Raw genomic sequence first — 6,522 nt, forward strand, 5'->3', positions numbered from 1 at the left:
GAGAGGAGAGGAGAGGAGAGGAGAGGAGAGGAGAGGAGAGGAGAGGAGAGGAGAGGAGAGGAGAGGAGAGGAGAGGAGAGGAGAGGAGAGGAGAGGAGAGGAGAGGAGAGGAGAGGGAGAGGAGAGGAGAGGAGAGGAGAGGAGAGGAGAGGAGAGGAGAGGAGAGGAGAGGAGAGGAGAGGAGAGGAGAGGAGAGGAGAGGAGAGGAGAGGAGAGGAGAGGAGAGGAGAGATTATTATTTTAAGGATTGTCCTCTTTTTATCATCAACACATACCTCTTGTACTATTTCTGTCATGACTTTTGCAGGACTTGAGTGCCTCACCAGAGCATGAATGGATAATCCAGATGATAATCTGCACCCAAAAACACCTTGAATTTTTAGACAACTGAATTTTCTGGGTTTTTTGAAAGTGGATGTTTATAGAATGAAGTGCATCAAATAAACTATTTTCATAAATCCCAATATCATCCTGATTTAAAAACCCTACCTGAAAAACTGGGGAAGAACCACAAAATGAGGGAGGATTTATGGGGAGCTGACACTGTTAGCACCTTTCTTTGCTCCTTAGCACCAAAACCATTGAGAAAAAAATTACTTCCTTATGTTTGAATAATAATTTAGGGAAATAGTCATGTTATTCTGTTTGGGTTTTGGCAGAAGGGGGTTTTGGAACCAAAGAGCATATCAATGTTTCAGAGTTGTATCAGTAAAGCTCATGGCTAATACACAAAACCTCTAGCCAAGCTAGGTAATCTCCCATTAATGAGCTAAGAAGCCCAAATTAATATCTGAAAGTAGGAGAAAAAACATAGAGGCAAAACTGTAGAAAGCAGACAAAACTGAAAACATATGTCATTCTTTCTTATAACAAATCCAAATAATTGCAAGGAAATTTCATTTTCCTCCCTATTTAACCCCAATTATTTTCATTTAATCACAGAAACGCACCTATTTCCCTCCAAACCAGCCTGCTTTGCATGTGAAACATCATTTCCAGCATGTGCTTGGGTTCAGGCATGTTCCTAATCCCCTAAAACAAACACAGCCAGCAGCACAGCATGTCCCAGCACATGTGGCACTGCTGGGAGGGCTCACTGGCTGTGCAGGAATCCAGGGCAAGCCATCCCAACAGGGATGTCTGGGAAGGCAGGCACAGCAGGGATTTAGTGGGGCAGGAGCAATGCTGGCTTTGGGAGCAGTAACCTTGTGGGGGATCAGGATTTGACACAGGTGATGCCAGGTTGGGTGAGAGTTGAGAGTGTTGATTTGCTGGTTTGATGGGCTGAGCCAGTTACATGAGATGAAATAAGGTGAGATCCTGGATTTCAATCACAGCAGCCCCATGCACACAGGCTGGGGGAAGAGTGTCTGGAATGATTTCCAGTGGTCAGGGGTGACTGAACGTGAGCCAGAGAGTGCCCAGGTGGGCAAAAAGGCAATGGCACCTGGCTTGTGCCAGAAATGGTGTGGCCAGCAGAATCAGGGCACTGATTTTGTCCCTGTACTGGGCACTGGTGAGGCTACACCTTGAACCCTGGTTCAGTTTTGGGTCTCTCAGTTGCAGAAAGACCTTGAGGGGCTGGAGTGTGTCCAGAGAAAGGAATGGAGCTGGGGAAGGGGCTGGAGCACAAGTTTAATGAGGAGCAGCTGAGGGAGCTGGGGGCTCAGCCTGGAGAAAAGGGCTCAGGGGACAGTTTATTGTTCTTTGCAATATCCACAAAGGAGGCTGTATGTGGTGGTTTGTATTAATTTCCTAAAATAATTCCTTCTCAAGACATGGGCAGCCTCCTTTGGACCTGACAAAAAAAAACTGGTGTCTGATTTTAAGTATTGACAAACTATTACAACAATGAAAAAAGTTTATATGCCTTTGTGAAACACACTTGTAAAGATGCAAACCCCCAAAAATCTCTTTTGGTTCAGCAAATAAGTAGTCTGGCTGGGGCCAGGCCTTAGTCCAAAACCACTGCACTGTACAAGGCTCTTGTTGCAGGTAACAAAGGAGACTACAAGAGGAAACAGCCTCAAGTAATGCCAGGGGAGGTATGGCTTGGATAAAAAGAAAAAATTCTTCACTACAATGATTGTCATGCCCTGGAAAAGGCTGCCCAGGGAAGTAGTAGAGCCACTGCCACTGAGGGTATTTGAGACATGTAGATGTGGTACTTGGGGATATGGTTTAGTGGTGAATAAGGCAGTGCTGGTTTAACTGTTGAACTAAATATTCCTGAGGGTCTTTTCCAACATACATGATTCAATGATTCTGTGACTTGGTTGGTTTTCCATTAGTTGGGTTTGGTGGCATCACACCACTCCTGAGGTGCCTGATGGTTTGTCCTGGTGAGAGTGTTCCAGCAATTGTTGGCTGCTTTGGTTAATGCTGATTGCATGTAATGGCATCTCCCCCTCTGGTTATTTACCTATGGACAGTAATTTTTCTTTTTACTGAATTTTTCCACAAACACAGAGCTATTTCTCAGAACAAATTTTAGGCAGTAAATAATTGTTTTGCAATGTTAAAATATAATCAGTAAAGTGGAATTTTCTTTGGCAATCTCCCACTTTGGAGTCATGACAAAATTTGACAGAAGTCCCTTCTATGTACTCCTTGCCCCAATAAAAATCAGCAGGAAGCCTTTGAAATGTTTTGGGTTTGCAATGCACACATGCTCAGCAAAGACTTTGTAGTGTTGCACAGCTAAAACCACAGCAAATGCACTGAATGAACCTTCCTGAGCCTGTCCTTCCCTGGACAGTCCAGCTGCCATAGGTGACATAGACTGATAAAAGCAGATTTTTATTGCATCTTAATCTCCTGGATGCCTCTGCAGTGCCCAGGGGTTTGTGTGTGTGCTTGGGGTGGTGCCATAAGGATGAGGATGCTCCAATAAGCTCAGTAAGGACATGAGGAGCATTTACAGGAGAGACCCTGGAGCTGGGAACACTCACAGGGCCAGAATTGCTCTTACAGAAGTGGCCACCAGTACCTGGGCTGGAGCTGTGGAAAAGGGAGAAGGGGCAAGCATTTGCCACACACTCTCCATCAAGAGTCTGTGCAAGGGAGCCCAAGGATCCCCACTGGAGACAGAGGCAGCCTCTGTCCCTGTGTTTTGTGCCAGCAGATGGCCAGGAGCTGCACAGCTCCAGGGAAAGGACCAGGCTGCAGAGCAATGCACAAACGATTCCTGCTGTGGTGGGAGTGGCCCAGGCAAGCTGCTGACCCAGAGCCATCAATTTTGGGTGATGACCTGGCAGCGTGGTGAAGAGTAGAGGTGAGCTCAAGCCATTGCTGTCAACATCCAGAGCACACCAAGTGGGCTGGCTCCTTTTCTTCATTTCTACTCACTCTTACAGACTCTTGAGATCTTTTCTGCAAAAAAGGCAGTCAAAAGGAAACAAACCACATGGTTTTGGAAGGTCACCAGCTGCCAATGTACAGCCTATATATCACAGTCTGGGAACAAATGCAGCAGAATACTTCATCCTTCCACTGACTACACCGGGTACTAAAAATGTTCTAAGCAAGGCTTTGCATGATCCCTCTCCACTCAAAGTCAAGCAAAGGCAGCAAGATGCATGTAAACCACTCAAACCATACAGCAGCTCAGTGGCAGGTCTGCATAAGAGAATTCAGTGGCCGTTGACTTTTGGCACCTGCTTCACTTTCTAGAATTGTCACCTTCCTGAGTGGGCAGGGAGGGAAGGTGCCAGCACATCAGAGATGTAGAGCCTTGCAGAGTGTGAATCAGGGTAATCTGCATTAGGTACCAAAACTTGGATTGCTTATTTAAACAGGAAAGCAACTATCTCAACGAAAGGGAGGGGACAAATGTCCTCTGGGCTGGAGCAAAGCTCAGAGTGGTCTCTTCTGTTTTCCAGTGTCAAGAGCTCTTTTGACAGCCTTTGACTATTGAAAGTTTTTACACAGAACTCACACAGAACATGAGTCCTTCCCCAGGACTGCCATGATCTGGCACTTCTTATACACCCAGACTGCCTGAAAGGAGAAAAACTGGGAAACCCTTCCTGACAGGAGTCATGCACGGAGGATGAGGAGCACTTGGACAGGTGAACCAGCATTCCAGGAGGAGTCTCAGGACAGCTGACCAGAGGGACAAAACCACTTATTTTAACCTCCATAGCCCAAACTCTTCATCCCTCTCTCAGCCAGGAGGTAAGAGTGAGACTGATGGGCAGATGCTCCCATGGGGTCACTGGTGGCTTGGGAAGAGGTCAGTGGGATCCTTGTGTTGAGCTGTGCCAGGATCCACCAGGGAAGGGCTGGACCAGCCAAGAAGAGAGGAGGAGAGTGCAGAGCAGCAGGTTGTCCCAGATGACATTTCTGTTCCACTTGCCCTGCCTAGAGCAAAGCACAGAGCCTCCAAGGTCAAAGGCATTTATTTATCTGCCATGCAGTAAACCCCAGGCAGGCCATGGAGAGGATGAGCTGCCTGATCTCTGCTCACCATCCAAGGACAAACACACAGTCACATCACAAGGGGTGCTGGCTTGAACTCTTCCCATGCATTTCCATGGGAACAGGGAAACTGTTTTTGTTTTCCTCTCTTTAATATTTCTCTTATGATTATTTCTGAAATACTCTGCTTGCTGGAGACTTGGCCTAAAGAGATAAGGAAGAGAAAATGTCACAGACTGTCATCAATAAATTATTTTTCCCATTTCTTGATGCCAGGAAAAGCAGATCTTGCTGTAGGAAAGCAGGTCATGGGTTATGCTGTCTTCAAATTATTTATTTCAGACATGTTAAAAATTGCAATACGCACCTATAAGCACAGTGCGTTAGTTGGAAACTGCCAACAATTTAAACCATTTCTTTATTAAAAAGAAAATATCTCATAACCTGATATATCTTTTCTTGTGTATACACAGGTGATTCAGGCTCATTTCAGGATTCCAATCTATTCTTTTTCAGATACACAAAACATTTTGCTCCCCAAGAACAGAAAATGAGGAGCAAACTCCCACCATAGGAAATGTACCTTATAACTGTGTCTGAAAGCAGCACTGCTTGCTGGGAAAGCAGGGCAGTTGTGACTTTAGAATATTTTCAGTAGCTGGATTGACACTGTTTAGGTTGAAAGTTTCTGTGCTGATGCTGGTCTCTGCTTCAGTGCATGGAAAAAGTACTTTCCAAACTGTCAACTATTTGCAAGAGATAAACATTTTCTCAAAATATTTTTTGCTGACATCTAGTCTATTACTTCTGTGGAAAATCCACAGCAATTCAGGCAGGTTACAATGAATGGCTGAAAGTTCTTCAGCTGCAGACAGTCAGCCAAATCTCCTTTTAACCACTGGTGGGTCCCCAGCAATCTACCATGGCTGGGTGCAATGTGATGGTCCCAGTGCTGCCCTTGCTAACAGCCTCTGCCAAATCACCATCTGTAGCTATATCCTGATGCCACCTGGAAGTCCATTCTGTAGCTACATATTTGATACCTCACCCTCCAGAGACAAAAACCACCATCAATATGAAATTGCTCCAAGACAGAGTGCATGGTTAAAAAATAAGGAAGAAATTATTTTCTGTGAGGGTAGTGACACACAGGCACAGGCTGCCCAGAGAAGCTGTGGATGTCCCATCCCTGGAAGTGTTAAAGGCCAGATTGGATGGGACTTTGAGTAACCTGGTGTAGTGGAAGGTGTCCCTGCTCAGAGCAGGGGAACTGGAAGTGCAGTCAGAGCTGAGAGCAGCCTGGGGACAGGTATTGGGGCTCCAGATCCAGCCCTGATCAGTGGAGAGTGGTCAGTGCTGCACTCAGAGTGCCTGTGACATGCACCTCGTTCTGTGCACTGACTCAAGGGCTAAACGGGCTGGAGAATGCAAAATGTAATCACAGTTTAATTAAAAGATAATGCAAACTTTCCAGCCACATCATTACAGCCCATGCAGAGACAAAAATCCCTGCTCTCCTAGAGGGTAGAATAAAATGCATTGTCATGCTGGGGATCAAGCTGATCTGAACTTCGTATTCCTCATCTGCTGTATTCTTAATTCTCATTGCTTTTAATTGACTGCAGATTTTTCTCTGGTTTTGCAAATGCAGTTTTGAAGCAGATTCTTTGTATTTTTTATAGAACAGGCTTCAGGCTATATGAGCAGGGCTGGTGGGGGGCTTTGCACTGCTGGTAAGCAATGATATTTTCTCTGCAGCAGGGGCCAGGGTCAAGTGAGATGCGAAGTGTTCACTGATGAGCAAGGAGTGGGAGGGAGCAGCATATTTCCAGCCATAAAACAGGGGGACATTAAGAAGTTACAGGCAGTTTTGGCAACACAGAGCTCATTAGCCCAGTGGGTAGAAAATGCATTGCAGATGCAGCAGCCTTGCTGTAAATTCAGAGGGGAAGAGGTGAGAAGGAACTGTGCAGGCAACAGGCAGCTGCCAGTGGGGATGGAGGGCAGACACACCCACGCTGCTCATGGATGTCACAGCACAAAACAGGGAGAAAATGCTTCTTCTCACAGGTAGTGCTGAGTCCTCTTCCTAAAATGTTCATC

This window comes from Erithacus rubecula (assembly GCF_903797595.1).
Source record: "Erithacus rubecula genome assembly, chromosome: 4".
Classification (NCBI taxonomy): Eukaryota; Metazoa; Chordata; class Aves; order Passeriformes; family Muscicapidae; genus Erithacus; species Erithacus rubecula.